The following is an 18285-nucleotide window of genomic DNA, read 5'->3' as shown; positions in this document are numbered from 1 at the left end:
TTGTATCTGGCTGTCCCCCAAAGCTTCAAGTGCCCATAAGTGGGGCTTTCTGTGGGTGGCTGGATCTGGGGTATGGATGCTGGTATTAAGGCTGTGATACTGAATTAGGGGTGCCCCATCCTGAGTGTGGGCTACCTACCCTAAGGGGAGGTAGCCTGCATGAAATATAAGGGACAGAAAGAGGAGGCTGCTGCTGTCACCTGCTGCTTATGCCTCTTCCTGCCCTGCCCTGCCCTGCCCAGCCCTGGATGCCCTCTGCCATGCCACTCTGCCTTGGAGCCAACCTACTATGGACTGAAACCTCTTCAAACTGTGAGCCACTGTAAGCCTTTCCTCCTTTAACTGTAGGTGTTCTGTATTTTGTCCCAGCAACAAGAAAAGTAATTAAGATAGTAACAGAAACTAGAAAAATCCCACACCTGACAGGGCCATATAGCCTGAGATACCTGCTCTTCCTGCACAGGTCAGGGAAACCCACCTGCAGTGGCCAGAAGGCATGACCCGGCTGGTATAAACAGCCTGTGGCACAGGAGCCTCACTGGGCGGAGCTATGGACGCTCGGGAATTCCAGCCAGCCCAATAGGGTGGGACGGACAGCAAAATTTCAGGTGATTTGAAGAAGCAAGCAATGCTAGCCTTATTTCAGCATCTCAGCGCAAAGTACGCGGCTGTTACCTCGTGGGCAGCTCCTTCCACGCGCCAGCGCGGTCTTGCTCTGCACCGTTCTGACACCTCTTGCTGCTGCTTTGCTTGCCCTTCCCTTACTAAATCTCAGTCGGATCATCAGGGTGCCAGAGGGCGGATGGGGATGCAGCATGGTGGGGACGGAGGCGTCGCACAGGGAACCCTTCGGCTCCGCTGAACGGCCGCCGCAAGCAGCCAGCAGAATACAAAGGCAGCTGAGAGCTGGACGCTTGCCTTGAAATAAAGTTAGAACAAGTGATGAACGCAAATTGGTGTCAAGTGTGCGGTGATAAAAACAAGATGGTAGAGGAAGTCTGCTTATGTTTTAAGAGCTTATGCTAAATCCACAAATCTCAAGAAAAGACAAACCCATGATTTCTCCTCAGGATTATTTCTAAGGCACCACACCCCTCTGGAGACTCTGTGGTCTTCTGAAGTCCAGCTGAAATGATGTCTGTGACTGTGGCATTGGGGCTACTAGGGGCTCAGTGCTACTGGCAGAATCAAAAGTGGGCACATACTGAGGAGTACTGCATGGGAGCCTGTGGAGGCCCTGGACGACCGCCTTGAAGAAGGAGAAGTTTCTCCATGTGGGCTGAGGCTGGCCCTACTTCCAGAGGCTGGCTAGGACTTCTCTTTGTCCCTTCACTTGGCTTTAAGCAAAGAAAATTGGTGCAGCTGAGGTGCTGGTGTGTAGTCTCCGACGCAAAGCTGACAGGGAGGTGGGAACCCTGTAGCTCCAGGCTGAAGCACATGTGAGACAAGGTGGGACAGAGAGCTTGCTCCACACTGTGGGCTGGGACTGAGCCTCAAGACAAGAGGCTGGGATTTCACAGAGCTTAGAGGATGACACATTACAGCTGAAGCACCAGTCCCAAAACATGAGATCCTGCCTCAACTGTGTCAGGCCGCAAGCTATCTTTTCTGCATCCCACTCTCTCTGCACACTGCAGAGGCGGATGCAGGCCTCCTCCCTAACCCAGCCCACATCACTCACATACTTCCCCGTTCCCACAGTCACTCACCCTAAAGCTGCTCCCCTCTTCACAAATGATCAGCATCTGGGTGTGGCTCTGGGTCCAGGCCTTTGCTCCAGTTATCCATCATCATAACTGGACTTAGGACCCCTTGGCTCCCCACAACTACAAACATCTTAGTCTTGATTCTCACCTTGGGTTGCATTGGAAGTAGCAGATTGAAAGTAGCTCACTAGAATCACAGTACCTTCTGCATGGGATTATAATGCACACTTTCTGGGCCATAATCAGGGCTGGGAAGGGCTCTTTATAAAATTCAGGCAATAAACAAGGTGAAAACTAAGCAACATGAATCTCAATGAGTGAGCAAGAGAAATCAAGCAATAACGTGAATTGTAGGACTGTGCTATTGAGGAATATTACCTATCAATAAATAAAGATGTCACTCAGATGACAGATTAGGGATGTGCTAAGACCTTCCTCAAGAGAATTATGAAATAACTAACCTTGAAATTGGCTAAAATAAATTCCAAGAAGTGCTGGAAATTATGAGACATCCAAAGATACAAACAGGTTAGAAATGAAATGAAATGTGGAGAAAGATAGCTTATGTAAATAACCAAAAGTCAGCATGGGTGACTATAATGATATCAGATAAAACAAAAGTAGAAAAGTGCTACAAAAACCAAAGAAAGACATTTAAAAATGACCAAAAGTTCAATTCACAATGCCAGAGTTCATATACAAATACTGGCATAGCTAAAGGAAGAAACAGACAGCTACACAATAATAATAAAAGACTTCAATGCTTCCCTTCACTGATGAATAAAACAGCTAGATGAGGCCTAATCAGAATCAGAGAGTTTGAAAAACATTATAAACCAGTGGAACCTAGCAGACACCTACAGAATATTCTGCCAAATAATAGAACACACCTTCTCAGAAGCACATCAGACACTCTCCAGTAGAGTGCATATATTTGCATTCAAAGAAAGTCTAAAACATAAAAGCCTTCTAGGCCATCCCTCCTAATGTATCTTAATCAAAGTATCAAAGATTAAAGATGGATGTAAATCATCTTTGTGGGTCATTTTGAGACTTAAACTTAATTCCTTTCCTGAAACCTGTGTTAGATCAGTGTTTTGCTTCACCACTAAAATGTGATTAGAGTAACATGTAGGAACATCCAAAGTGAGAAATAAGACAACTTGGAACTTCCACTTGAGTCTCTTAGAACATTCATCTGGATGAATCCAGACAGAAAATGTTACGCAGCTCTGAAGTGGTCGCTGCAGAGTCATTTGCAGGTTTCTTAGTCAACGATCCCAGCTGAGAATAATCTCCTGGTCCTTCCTGTGAAAGTCCAAGATGAAGTGTTTAGGGCTCACCGGATTTATCCACCCACTGTGCAGTGCCACTGGGTTATGCCAGCCTATGCCCAGGGAGCAGAAGAATCACCCAACTGAACTCTGTCTAAAGTGTTGTCTCTTAAAAAGAATCAAGTGGTTTCTTTGAATCACTGTGTCTTTTAGTGCAATGTGAATTTGCAGAAATAAAAAGTATTTAAAGAGAGTGTTATGATCACCTATAAATGCATATCTTGGATGAAATAGACAAATTTCTAGAAACACATCCTCTATTAAAACTTAGTCATGAGCAATTAAAAAAGGGAATAGGCCTGTCCCTGAAGAGTAATGAAATTGAATCAGTAATCAAAAACTTCCCAACAAAAAAAGATGATAATAATGGTGATTTCTAACAAACAATTAGAGACATATAATTTGTAATACAACAGATTACAAGGATAGAATTTGGAGCTTGGCGCCAGAGCACTGTGCTTTTGACTGGGTATGTGTGCAAGAAGAAACTCTGGTCCTCATGGAGAATATCAGTGAATACGATTGAAAGGATGATGGGAAGGAGATTGTACTACACACACAATAAAAGAAAACATTTATTCTATGGGAATAAAGTTTGGAAATGGTTTTGCATGGTGTTGTGGGACAAAGAGTACAAACCCAGTAAACAGGTGACATACTTAAGGAGACTATGAGGCAGAAAGTCAGATGTGCCGGCTGATTTCTCACAGTGACACAGAGTAAGATTAAATAAAAGAAAACACAGAGAAGAAGCTTTCAAGTAAACTTTTAAAGTCAGTTGCAGTGATAGATGGTTGATGCCATCAATGGCTGATGTCAGTTTGGACTAGAAGAAACAGAGACTATTTGGAAGCAAAGTCCCCTGGGCCACAGCCTGGAGGTAGAAGGATGGAAGCAAAAGGATAAAACTGTCCAACTGCAAGTGCAGGGAGGGACAAATCCAAAGGCTGAGTCCCAGGAAGCAAACCAAACCCTCGCCCAGGATTGGAGAAGGTGTGTAGCCGGCAGTGATTGCCACCTTCTCCCCCTTTGGAAGTGGGGCATCCACTGGGTTGTCCTGTACCTGCCCCACCACTGTCTGTTGGGTGTGAGATGGCAGAAATCAGTCTCTTTAGCACTTAAGTTTTTAGATTGGAAGGACCATTTCTTGAGGAAGTACACCAGGATCCTTACCTGCTCCTGGGCTGATCGGATGATGGCATCTGGGCTTAGATAATGATGTCTTAGATATCAGGTAATGATATACAACCATCTTCAACAAGGTGCCATCCTGGGCCTCCAAACTCACCTGCCAGCTGAGAACTAATATATAGCCTCGCTCAGCACCACAGGAATGGAAGAATCACCCTGTTGAACTCTACCCAAATGTACAACCCATAGAATGTGAGTTATGATGAATTTGTCATCATAAGCCACTGTAGTACATTTTGTGGTAGTTTATTATACAGCAAGAAAAAGTCAGAATTCATGGTTTCTGTGTATGTCCCAAGACTTAGTCCATCCTATGACTTATTCCACTCCTGACCTACCTTTATGGCTCACTACATATTGTCAGGTGTACATCTTTCCCAAGATTTAGCAGTCTTTGGACTACAGTAGCCATCTGATACAGAGGCCCTAGGCCTGGAGCCCAGACCTAGGGAGCTTTGCTTTTCATTTTTTTTACAAGTATATTTTGAACTATTAGAGCCCTATTTGAGTCTTTATCACAATGTGTAGGAACAAGAGAGATAGGAAAAAGAAATTATAGAGCAGGGTGGTAAATGTTGACTGTAGATGTCTGATCCAGTTAGGGGAAGGTGACAGGAAGTGGGAAATGTTTTTGAGAGTGTGAAATGATCCAAGTCCTGATGGATGATAGGAGATGAAGGAGGAGTACAATTTTTGAAGAGGAAGTAGTGACCCATTGATGAGAAAGCACAAGAGAGCTCTTCTGTTTTAGAAATAGTAGACTGGTCCTAGTCCATCCATGAAACACATAACACTTTTGGAAAACTGGCCAGAGAAAGGATGGAAGTGTCACTAGGATTTATGTTGAAGGTGACAGGAGCCTGTTCTATGACACTGAGCTTTGAGTTGGGGACAGAGAACCCTAATGGAGCTGCAGGAGCAAGAGCCAGGACACACTACAGGCAGGAAACTGACAGAAGCCCGAGGCAGTGGTGATGTGATGGACAGGATGGGGCTGATCAGACAAGCTTGATACAGCAGAGGTGGCCTGGTTGACAGGATGGGAATGGAGGCTTGTAGGCCCAACTCCACATCACTGTTCAGGACCAAGGTGAAGACATGGAGCATGAGGAGGAGAAATGGAAGGACAGAGGTGAGATGGGACAGCCAGGCTGCAGCGTGTATTGGGGACAGTCTGGCACTGGACGTGGAACTGAGAGAAACTGTCAACCCAGCTCAGTGTGCGGTGCTGAGCACCATCTGGACTCTGGCTGGACTTTCCCAGATACGCAGGGGCAGGAGAGTAAGATCCAGTCAACAGTGTGCTCCGGGGGAGCCCACATCCATGGTGGATGGGAACCTTTATGGACAGCCCAGATGGACCAAGGGACGCATGTTGGTGGCACTCTGGAAAAGGCCTTACGAGGCTGCCCTCAGGCTGTGGGTAATGTCGCACAGGTCAAAAGCAAAGAGTCTCAAGTTTCAAAAGTTCAAAAGTAGAGCCCAGTCAAAACTTTAAGAGCTGTAGTAAAGTAGATACGTTCAGACAATTGTGGTAAGTAAAAACCAAAAGTGATGTCAGTTGTAGGGTGGGAGGGAATAGCTGGCAGCAGGGACAGTCAGCAAGCACCCCGGGGCAGGACCAGCACGCAGGCCACATCCTTAAACAGCAAAGGTTCTAGAATGACTGCTCACAGTCACACCTCAGAGCTTGCATTTATAGTGTAAAGTTGGAAAATTATCTAATTTTCTATAAATTTTCTTATTTGTAAAATTATATTCTAACCTTGAACTGTTATTGGAAGATTGACTATAATACAAGAAGCAGTTAGAACAAGACTAGATCGGCACATGCATTTTGTGCCAGTGGCATCTTAATATTTGAATATTTATTAATTGATTTATTACTTGCTTATAATTAGTAGCATATTAGTAATCTATCAGTTGCTTATACGTGGCATATTATAATTAGTATTATCTATCTATTAATAATGGTGTCGTGTGGGGCTCTCCATAAGCTTCCTGTAGACTTGCTGGTTAGTTCTCAAATTATGGAATCAACTATGTCAAATCCTAATAAAATGAGATTAGGAGACTTCAGTCCCCTCTTTGTCTCTGTCTCTGTCTCTATCTCTCTCTGTCTCTCTGTCTCTGTCTCTGTCTCTGTCTCTGTCTCTGTCTGTCTCTCTCTCTCTCTCTCTCTCTCTCTCTCTCTCTCTCATACACACACACATGCACGCACGCACACACACACACACACTCTCTTTCAACTATTCTTAAACCACAACTTTAACCAAAGGTCACTGCAGCCTCATGAAAACATTCAACTGCAAGAATGTCTGATCATGTATGTCTAATAGCTGCCCACTTGCCCTGTCACCCTTGTTGTTAATTCCTGTCTCTGGGGCTCACTGCTTCCAAATAACGTGTGTGACTGTCATCGTTTTTTCCTTTAAGATCTCTGGTTTTCCTGGCCTGCCCGGGTGAAGCCGTGGGCCCTGAGATTCAGCACAGAGTCTATGCACAGATTTGCACACAGTTTCTCTTTCCTGAAGACGCTCCATTTCTTCAGAGAATCTGCTGCTGCGTGCCAGGGACAGCAGAGCTGGATGCCTCCTGCCCTGGCAGGGTGCCTTCTTCTCCTCCTCCTCGCTGGCACCTGCAGTTTCTGCTCCCTCCTGTGGATCTAACTCGCGGGCTGCCAAGCCAAACAAATAGACCAGCGATGCTCACAATGCCTGAGATGCAGAGAGTCTTTCTACTCCTTAATGTTTTTGTGTTCATAATAAAAAAAAATTCTCCTAAATAGGGAGAAATTTAATTATTCTAAGAAATATTTTATTATGTGCTTACAACAAATTGTCAAGGAAGATAAACACACTGTCCTCTTCTGATGAGGTTCTGAATGGGGTGCTCAGTATGGTAAGTGGGCCTGTGCATTCATCCTGCATGGCAGTCGAGAATCACAAATAATTAATTGACATTGGATCTGTCCAAGGCGCTCCCTGCCCTGCCTTGGGGGTGGGTTTTGAAAGGCTGAAATTCCACTTCCTCTGGGTCAGCCAGGTTGTGCTGCTCATAGAGCAGGACTTAGTCCGCAGAGAACAAGACAGGAAAGCCAGCCCCCAGGTGTGGGGATGAGCCTTAACTCGTTTCTTTGATGACGGAAAACTTGACCTTTCAAGCACTGCTTCAAGACTGCTCCAGGAAAAGCATCCTATATTCTCTCCCTGCCCCCTCTCCCTCACCCTCTCTCCACTGGCTAGTAACACCAGGGGAGCAGCCTTGAGAAACTTGTCCCTTGTCCCCAGAGAACATCGATTGTCCCAGAGCCCCATTTTCTTGCAGTTCTTGTCTCTTGCTCCTCTTCTTTCTCACCGTGCAGCATAGCTCTAGGCAGGAGACTGGGGCATCATTGCAAGGGTCCCTGATAGCTGGCCCCATGGACAGGGTCTCTGGCTCCATGGATGCACCATTACACACAAAAGTTACTCCAGGCTTCAGGGAAATCTACACTAGATCATGTGGAAAACTTTTATTTTGGTAACTCAAAGAAATTTTTCTCAACAACGTTGAGTATATGCCACAGGATACGGGGTTTTCCAAAACTAGGCAGAAAGGAAAGAATATGGAGAAGTAGAAAAATGCCACTCTTTCTTCCCCTCATCTCCACTCTCAGGCCTGGTGAGGCCTGAGCCTGCTCTGCTGTCTGTTTCCAGGGAGGAAACAGCCCACAGGCTCCTCTGCAGCAGTTGGCCTCTAGGCAGAGGTGTCAGTGAGCCTGGCCTCCAGCGAATTCTCCTAACAAGGAGCTCCTGCTGGTGTGCACACTTTAACGAGCCTGCCTGGGCCTGCCGTTGGTGCCAGGAGAAGGTGCAGCATGACTGGAGGTGCCCATCACAGAGCCAGAGGGATGTCATGCGTGTGGCTAGAGGGGCAAATTCAAGTGGCTTTCACCTTCTCCTAGGGCATCAGCTGGCACTTGGGGACAGCAGGGTGACTGGCAGGTGCTGGAGACAGACAATAGAGGGGAGAAGAGGCGATGTGCGAGGAGGGACGCCCTGCACCTCAGCCCACTGCAGCCTCACAGGTCCCCAGCATTCCACGGACCTCCCCCGCCTCTGCCCTTGACCTGTCCTATACTGGAATGGGTGACGCATTTTCAGTCTTAAGAAGACTCTGAAGGAAAGAAATTCACCTGCCTCTCTGGAAAACTTATTCTACGGTCCTGAATAGCAGAAATCTCTGCCAGATGAGTAACTCTGGGGTGCAGCTGCATTTGGAGTAGATGAAATATCGCCTCAGTACTGTGTTATGTGCCTTTGTGTGTGCTCAGATGTGTTTCCTGCAGCTGCTCTGCCAAGGAAGGAGCACACTGACAGCGCCTGCTCTTGCTGGCCTCTGCGCACGTGGCTGAGGGTAGCTTCCACTCTGTACAAGTGGGACATGGCAGGCGCATGGCAGAGCATGACGCAGACTCGGCAGGGGCCGTGAGGTGCTGGCGGTGTACGGTCCACAGCACCTTGCACGGGACCACACCTCTGCAAGCTCAGACACCTGCCAGCCTCCCAGACTCTAGTGTCATTGCAGGTAAAGGAAGACTGGCTGAGAAGGAGACGTAAAGTTGTTTTAACCCCAAGGGCAAGGGCTAAACCAAGTGGCCGTGAGCAGCGAGAGCCATGGGGCATGCACCACGAGGGTGAGTTTTCTACACACAGCCTCGAAGGAAAGAAGCTGGACACACCAGGTGTGTAGTGTGCTGTGCAGCCTGCAGCACACCCCAAGGGACAAAGCCAGTAGGCAGGGGACTGCTCATTGGTCACATCCATGTAGCAGTGGGCTAGCACAGCCCACAAGGAAGTTTCTGATGTACTGGGATTTGGATCTCTTGTCCCCATACTGAATATATTGTAGCATTCAGCTTACGAAAATTTACTAAGCTGTACATTTGATAGGTACACTTTTTGATATTTATAGTATACGCCAAGAAAAAATCAGAAAAGCAAGGCAAGAGAAGAATATATTGAACAGCTTCTGGGATTTCTTCCAGCTTTAGCAGCCTGCGGCTCCAGTCTGTCAGTCAGCCTGGCTCTGGCTTCTCTACCTTTAACTCTTCTCTGAAGAGGCTGGGCGGTGGGGTGCGGGGGCTGGGCGGTGATTTACTCCACCACACGGAGTTCTGCGAGCAGTCTGACTGCTCACCCAGTGTGGCAGGGGCTGGGCCAGAGGATTTCAGTCAAGCTTGGCTTTTATCACTGAATGTCAGCGATTGTCACCTCTCTATGCCTACTAGAGAGGCCTCAGTCTAGTCTTATCTTGTGCTGAAAAATTGCACTGCTCCAAAGTTTAGGAGTTTGTGAAAATCTGTGCCAAAGCAATTTTTATTTCTGAAAGCAGGTGTGATAATCTGTATATTTTCCCATTACTTTCCTGAATTTGTTGTCCCACATTCATGGCAAGCCCGGGGATCTTGGCCCTTGGTTAGCGCATACTATTTTAAAGCACTTGCTGTATTGGGGATGGATTTATGCAACCCCACAAGTTCTCTGAAGTGGTGGGGCAGCTTCTGAGCTGCAACCTAGTGTCTTGAGTTAGGAGCAGCTGGAGAAGTGGAGTGCAGGGAGAGGAGGGGACCCAGTGCAATGCCAGCCCATGCCAAGTGTTTGCCTGAAGCACTGTAGAAATGGAGGGGCCCAGCTCTCACCCTCATCTGAGACAGGAAGCCGCCTTGGATAGGACCCCTACCTGATCTAGGAAGCTGGAGCACAGGGGACCCCTGGGAGCACGAATCCTCACTATGTAGGATTCATCAACACACACTTTTTTTTTTTTTCTGGGTGAAGAAAGTTATATTTATTAGTGCAAGCTCCAAAATAGAAACCCAGAAGTCAACTCTTTTCATAAAGAGGTTTCTGATACATAAAGAGCCCTTCCTGGTCCTTGTCTTGGTCCAGGAAGTTTATATTGGTAATCCCATGGATAAGTTATTGGAATCCTGTCAAGCTAATTCCAATCTACCACACTTCATGCAACCTGTGGTGAGGATAAAGATACTAAGATATTATAGTGGATTTCTAACAGTTGGTCAACTTACTACGTCCACCTGAATGGTGCTGGGTGCTTTAGGCTCCCCTGAGGGTTGTTCTGAGCAGCATAAAGGCAGAACAGGAGAAGCCAACAGAACACTGTTAGGGATGCTGTGTGGAGAGGCTGTGGGAGCTGCTGGAAGCTGCTAGTGCTCTTGGGCTGTTCTACTGCAGGACCTTGTCCTGCTGGCTTTCCTGATGAACTTTGTTTTTTTTTTTATAAACTGATTAATAGGACAGTTTCAATAATTGATCCATTGTACATTGTTATCTTCTTGGTGGTTATCCATAGTACAAGAAGAAGACCAAACACTATTACTACAAATCTTTCTTCTCATTGAATTAAGCAAAAGTAGTTGTATATCTATCCTAACTATTCTGTATATACAAATACAAAATGGTCCTTCCTTTGTATCCCCTTTTTTTGTTTAGTCCTGTCAGAGATGGGTATTCTACTGGCATCTAAATTCTATAGGTGCCTGAATTCAGCAAAACAATCCAATGCAGTCCAGCAGTCCACAATAGTAGTGGGTTATCCGCAGAAGTTGTTGACTTGAGCCTTTTACAGTTCAGCATGTTAATATGCCTTTACTTTATATACCTCATTTTTATACTTTTCTGCTGGATGGTTAAGACTCATCCACATGGCTGACACTGACAAAGAATCTACAAAGTGCAGTACAGGGTTACAGGATAAATCCTGAGGGTACTTGATGGACCTTATCTACAAAAGTTACATTTCTGGTTATATAGGTCTTGCTTTATCTTCGTCTTAACCATCAACACTTTAAAAGGGTCAGATAGCATCTGGGGCACCATGTCAGCCCGACGCTCCCTTACCTGGGGTGTGCTGTTGAGCCCCACACACTGGGCATGCAGCTCTGAGCATCTCTCTAGGTCAGCCGGCACAGGTGTCTGCACAGGCTAGCTCTGCCCACGGATGGGGTGCAGAGAGCAAGCGGGACACTGCGAGGACTTGGAGGCAGCACATGCAGCATGCCAGGATTGATGTCTCAGCTACTCTTTTGTTGCTGGGACAAATACCCGACACTCAAAATGAAAGAAGGAAGGGTTTATTTAGCTCACAGTTACTGGAAGTTTCAGTCCACACTCAGCTGGCTCCAAGGCAGAGCGGCACACGGCAGAGGGAAACCTTTCACGGTGGCGGCAAAGAGCAAGAGAGCAATATGGAGGAGTAGCAGCAACAACGGCTACAGAGAACAAGTCTGTCTCCCTTAAGTTGCATTCAGGCTATCCACCCCAGGCTAGGGGAAGTACTCACACCCATAATCTCAGCAGCACTCACACCCCAGTGGATCATGAGTTAATCACAAACTCTATAAGTCCCCACCCCATAAGACTTTTGGGGACAACTAGACACAAACCATAACAGCTGGAAACAGGTAGCTTAATCCATTCACCCGCAGTGTGAGCCCTGAGTTCAGCTTCAGGGCACAACTCAGGACAGGCATGAAGCCCACTCCACCAGACCATCCTGGCAAGGCGGAGAACTCAGTAAGAGGGGCAGGAACATGCCAAGGGGGTCCCAAGGAAAAGCAGAGGTGTAGGCAGTGACGAGGCCATGGAACATGAGGGCAAGGTGTTATTTCTTCTAGAATCACCGAAGAGTCACTGAGTGAGTTCACATAAGGGACTGGCAACCCGGTAAGAAGTAATAATCAGCCTCTGGAGGGAAAGAAGAAGTGAGACACTGTGAGGACTTGGAGGCAGCATATGCAGCATGCCAGGATCGGTGTCTCAGTTACTCTTCTTTCATTGCTGGGTGTTCCAGGGCATTCATACATGGTTCACCTTCAGGCCCACCATTTCCCATGACTTTGACCATTTTGCTAGCTGAGTGTAGCCTCAGCTATGCCCATCGGACCAAAGGAAGAGGAAAGTTAGCTCTTCGCCTGCCTGGTGGAAGCCTTCTGTCATCCCTGGAAAGGTGAGTGCAGAGGGGGATTGGCTGAGCGCTGTGAGGTTCCCGAGGAGGCCTCATACATGAGCTGCCAGAACATTCTCCAGGCTTCATGCTGCCTTCATCTGTGAGGCCTCCTCTCCTGGTCACCACAGAAAACAAGCAAATGTCTTGTGTCCTCTCCCTCCTCTCAATCACCGAAAGGAACCAAAGCCCGAACATCACTCTGTGGTTGGAACACTGGAAGATGTCCTCTAGACATTTCCTAGGTGTCCGTGCACCAGAATTTTATCCCCAGGCAAGCCACCAAGTCTCAGAGACTTGTTTACCACTCATGGAAAATGTGGCCCAAGTTGAGCAGATAGATGTCCTCAGAACTTCTCGCCTCCTTCTGGACACTATTTAGTGGTCCAGGTTGTTTTAGCAGTGGTCTTGCCTCTCCATATGTGCCTTCTACAGTCACTGAAGAAAGAGGACAAAGATATAGAAGGTACACTGGCTCGTGACGCCTTGCTCCCTGGGACCTACAGATATGACCAGTGCTAGCTCTGGTCCAACTACAGTGGAATCAGAAGAAGTAGCAGGACACAGAACATTCTAGGAAACTTAGTGGTCTGCATAACAGGATGACACCAAATTCCAGGGCTGAAAGGTACACACAGTGAGAAGAGTCTGACGAGTTGCCGCAGACCCTCCGAAACTGCTGCGGTTCTTCCTTCCTTCCCTCCTGATATCTACTCCTTGCCTAGACTTCGAGTCACTGATTTTTCCATCCAGGGATTTAAAGGAACATTAGATCATGAGCTGGTTACTGACCATAAGTTAGTTATTGATTTTTTTTTTTAAACTAATACCTTGTTGCCTCATCTCCTGCCTAGAAAATGGAAAATGCTTAATTAAAAAAATAAATAGTAGATTGATAATTGAGCAAGAGTATGCTATTCCAGTTTGACTCTTACCCCTTGACACAGCATTGAATTGCCTGCTTTATCTTGTCCCTGGTCACATGGTCCCCTAGATCTCTGTCCTTGTGCCCAGACTTATCCTGTCCTGGCAGTGTACTTTTTCATATTCTCTGTGAAGACACTGAGGTTCTTTGCCTGTCACCCTGGCCAGAGCACTTCTTCCTTTAGGTCTGATCCACGTGGGAGGGTGCTGGCTGCTCCACCCCTCTCCTGTCCTTGCACTTCCTCATGAACACATTCATCTGATTAGTCCACACCAAGTGCTGCGATAATCCCCAGGCTGGTGGCAAGTGGGACCAGTGGATATGGAGAGTTCGAATTCTCTCTTACCCTTGTCCCTGCTTTAGCGAACACTCTGGCTCCTCACATTTGCTTTTCTGTATTCAGGCAGCAACTTGAGGACCACCGCAGAGAAGCGAGCAGAGGCCTGCTGTCTTATAGGAGGCATAAGCAGACAATGAGCTGTATATTGTGACAAATGCCACAAAAGAAATAAACAGTAGTGTTCAGACAAATAATTAATTTTAAAAAAGATGAAGATTATGTCTCAGAGCTAAGATCTTTGACTTGAACTCTGGGAATTACGGGGAAGAGTGAGGAAGGCATGAAAGGCGGTTCCCAGGCATAGCGCTGCCGTGATCCCGATGTGCCGGGCAGACAGGAGAGGGCAGAGGGTTGACCTCTGGCACTAGGTTTCTGCCCTAACTGTACTCACTTGCCTAATATAAACAGTAGCTTCCCACTGCTGCCCTTGGCACTGAACAGATGCCTGTAATGGGCCATATATTGTGTCAACTTGAGAAGTTAGAAGTTTAACTGAGCAACTCAGCAGGGAGCCAGGGGCTCACTTTGTAAGCATCCTCATCCTTTGCCAGGGGAAGGAGCAGCCAGTGTGAGATCTACACGCCCTGGGGGTGGCCTGCTTAAATTTAAGGAAGGAAAAAGGACTTGCACCCCTCCTTTTGCTCTTGTTGCTTTTGCTGTCTTCTGCCGCCTTGAGGTATTGCCCTGTGCCGTGCCACCCTGCCTTGGAGCCGGCTGATTATGGACTGAAACCTCCACAAACTGAGCTAAATAATCCTTTCCTTCTTTAATTGTGAGTGTCTAGTATTTTGTGTCAGCAACTGGAGAAAAGTAACCAAGACTCCATCTCTGAGGAGAGGGGACAGAGTAAGTGGTGATGGTCACTGACACAGGACCCGCAGCTTCACATCATCCTATCTCCCGCCCCTGGGTTTCCCTTGTCTGCCACTCCCACCTGGCCCACGCTGGAGGCTGGCCAGGGCTGTCCATCAGGCTGAGCAGTTTCTCTTCTCCTGACCTCTGTCTGCCTTGGCTTTACACATGTGATTCATGGATAAGCTTCCACACAGTTTGTCTTTCAGAGATCTGTCAAATTCACTCACTGGCCATGTTTATTACCATATGTTTAAATACAGCGTCTAACGTTTTAACATGCAGGGAGACGCGTGAAGCTGCTTGGTCACCTTGATATACAGTAGAGGTCAAGGATTTTGACTGGTTTTGGCTTGTTGCCTTTTAAATGATAATTACTTAACCAGATTTGAATACCGATGGGAATAATCTAATAAAAAAACAGGAATTAAGACACCGGCATCACCAAAGAAGAGAAGTCCCTGGAAACCTGGAGCAGACGCGAGCTGCTCCTTGCCACTCTCTCCAGCTTCTAGTCTCAGCTCTGCTACGCAAAGCTTGGCAGCTTTGAGAAAATGTTCAAACTTCTTATGTTAGCATTTCCTCATAGGCTCGTGACAAGTGCAGAGTAAAAAATACAGTGCTTTTAAGTAAAAAATGTTATTATGATAAGAGGTGCATTGGCGTTAAGCCCCTCACAACGCCTCCCACACTCAAGCACACTCCGCTTATCATCCTGCTGCTTTCTGAAGCACCTCTGGAAGGCCTTGTCCTGACTGTGTGCAGCTGCACCACGTGGCCACCCTGAAGCACCTCTGGAAGGCCTTTGTCCTGACTGTGTGCAGTTGCACCACGTGGCCACCCTGAAGCACCTCTGGAAGGCCTTGTCCTGACTGTGCACAGCTGCACCATGTGACCACCTTGGCATCCTGCGCCAGTTCCCACATCTGCACTTCATGCTCCTGCTGACTTTGAAGGAGACTTGGAAGTCCCGCAGGGCCAGCACTGGTGAGTGAGGTGACTGAGGACCCACGGCACTTCCGGTCTTTCTGTTGAATGGCACTGGGCAGCAGAGTTCACTATATTTTTGATCACACCTCATGAAGATGTGAAAAAGACTTCCTGAACTATTTCAGAAAGTGCTAAGAAAGATGGGATAGACTGTGTTTAAAGTGAGGGGAAATTTTTGCAGGAGATTAAGAACAATGTGTCTTTTACTGTAATGAACTGTGTATTTAAATGTTAAATGTATCTTCAGATCTCTCCTTGTATATTAGATGGTAAGCCTTTATATGGTAGATCTGTTGCCTCCTGATAAGAAAGGGCTTTCATATTTTAGCTATTTTTTACAAAAGAAGTAGCGACTTTTGTGCTCTTAGGAGGCAGAAGAAGATGATAGCTGTGAGACATACATGTTTGGGGGAGCAGGCTCCTCTCCTGTTCCCTCTTTCTAAGGCTATGAGGTGAGGCAGTAGCTGCCTAGCTCTGCAGTGAGAGCCCATATGGACATTAGAACACAGTGTGAAATGTAGCCCTCGATGTCTCTGAGAACACGGCTGCCAGCCTCCCCCGCTGGGGCGGGTCGCAGACAGAAGGTAGCTGCATGAGCCCCACGGTGTCACTTTTCTTCAGCGAAGCTCTGTTAACCTTAAGTTGAGCATGGAGACAGGAGATGACTGGGTTCGCCTCAATTTCAGAAGGTGGGAAGAATGAGCTTACAGTTGAGAATGTGACTATATGGACTTAAGAGTGGAAAACAGAGAAAGCAATGCAAGGGTTCTGGTTGCACAGAGGGGGGGCCTGGGGCAGAGACCTCTGCAGAGCGAGGGGTGGCCCAGGGTAGTAGACTCAGGCAAGTGGTTCCTCTGACTTCTTCCTGCTGCTCTGGAGATCAACAACACCAGTGTCAAAGCACACAGGAAGGAGACGAGGTCAGGTGGCAGGATCGGGAATATGAGGGTGTGAGGGTCTTCTATGAAAGACGAAGACAGCGGTCACCTATGGTGCCATCAAGGGACAGGCAGCCAGCAGGGATATGTGGGAACCCAGAAGGGGGAGGCCAGAGGACCAGGGGTGCACAGACAAGTGCAGGTGCTAAAGTGTGCTTCGTCCCTGAGAGCCACTCCCAGAGTCTCCTGGGCCACCGGGCCCCCCTGCTGTATCTCTGCACTGTTTGCTGTACTTGGTACTCACTTCAGGAGGGCTTCAGGAAGTGCTCGCAATTAATAAAATGTAAATGTATTCAGGTTGCTGTCTCATTTAACAAATATAATTTTCCCATTGATGTTTAATTGCCTTAAAATTCTGCCAAGGTTAAAAGGAAGCTTTCTCTTGAACACTAGTTATTAAATTATGCATCAACAATTCATTTGTTTGCAGCATTGATTTGAGCTTTCTGACATTTTTTATTGACTGTTTGAAATTAAACTTCCAATTATCAAAGGATCAGACATTGTCAGCTCAAAATTCCTCTGAGTGTAGCAGGCAAGTGCTTGATAGTGTAAAGAGCGAGGTCTTTCGATACCGAAACGTGACCAGAGACCTAATATCAAGATCAACAAAAGAAAGCTGAGTTTAAATGGAGAGTTTTTGAAAAGCCCAGAATCTAATTTTCAAGACCACTGTGACGTTGCTGCCTTGGCAGCGGACATCTCTTTTCTTGGCTCTGAGGCCAGCACATCTAATGTGGTCTGTTATATTTAGCCTGAAGTTACAGAACTGAACTTGGCAGGTGGCCCGGGCCAGACCTTACTGTTTGTGAAAGGGTTCCACTTCAGGCTCCCTGGCATGAATACACACAGCAGAAATAGTGGCTTGTGGTTTATCCTTCTTACCTTAAATGTCTAGTGTATAAGAATAATGTTATCAAAGCATTTGTAAGGCAGTGCTGTCACTTCCTGGTCTAGTGGCCATTGTCCCCCTACACTGGGAAGGAAGATCCCTAGGCACACTCATGCCAAGTGGCATCTTGGCTTCTTTCACAACCATTCTGGAGTCCTGGAGCAGGACCAGATTCTGCTGTGGCACTTTCTGTCAGGCAGTGCCTGGAGGGCCACATCCAACATGATTGGGGAGACGCAGCTGTGCGCAACCGAATGTGGGCAAATGGAGCTAGAAACATTGGGAAAGGACTCACAGGGGACAAAACTAATTGCACAAAAGTGCCAGGTTCAAAACTGTCTCCATATGAAGAATGGATCAGGTTGTCTGCTTTCTGCAGCTGAAGAGGAAAAGCTTTACCACTATTTTGTGTAGCCCAGGATTGGAATTTATATGTGAAAGTAAAGAAAAAGCCTGGAGTTCCTCTCATATGTATTATTCAGAACACTACAACCTTGGACAAACCTCACAAAATTGTTGTTGTTGTTGTTGTTGTTTTGGCAGAGCCAAGGATTGAACTCAGGCCCTTGTGCTTGCCAGGCAAGCACTTATTCTACTGAGCTATCTTCCCAGGCCCTCGTAATAATTGTGTTTATTAAAGCCCTGGAATCAGGTTAGCCATCTCTGCACACAAGAAAGAAAGTTTAAGGCAACTCAAGAGGATCAGGGTTTAATGACAAATCCTGAGCAGAGAAGGAAAAAACATAAGAAAATAAGTGGCCCCAATCTTCATAGTTGTTTGAAATAAAAGAAAAAAAGTATAAAACACAAATTCATCTGTTTCTGAAAAGAAAAGGAGAAGAGTAAGATTTGGGACGGGTATGGCAGCGCTTTCCACGAAGCAAGGCCTGAAGCAGGAGGAGGACTTTGGACACTACTGCAGACATCTAAAGGTGAAAAATGGATTTACTAAAATTACAAAGTATTTATGACAAGACTAAACTTATTTTTGTAAGTACTTACCTATTTAGGTAAGTAGATAGATAAATAGATTAGAAAGAAAGGAAGAAAGAAAGAAGAAAGAAGAAAGAAAGAAAGAAAGAAAGAAAGAAAGAAAGAAAGAAAGAA

At 46.5% G+C, this 18285-nt stretch overlaps 1 pseudogene; it reads left to right on the top strand.

Annotated features, from left to right (window-relative positions):
- LOC101592388 overlaps window positions 1-18285 on the top strand; it is a 74263-nt pseudogene that overhangs the window by 18564 nt on the left and 37414 nt on the right.

The sequence above is a fragment of the Octodon degus genome, unplaced genomic scaffold, assembly GCF_000260255.1.
Source record: "Octodon degus isolate 3935 unplaced genomic scaffold, OctDeg1.0 scaffold00182, whole genome shotgun sequence".
Lineage (NCBI taxonomy): Eukaryota > Metazoa > Chordata > Mammalia > Rodentia > Octodontidae > Octodon > Octodon degus.
This window is presented reverse-complemented; position numbering and strand designations above follow the sequence as displayed.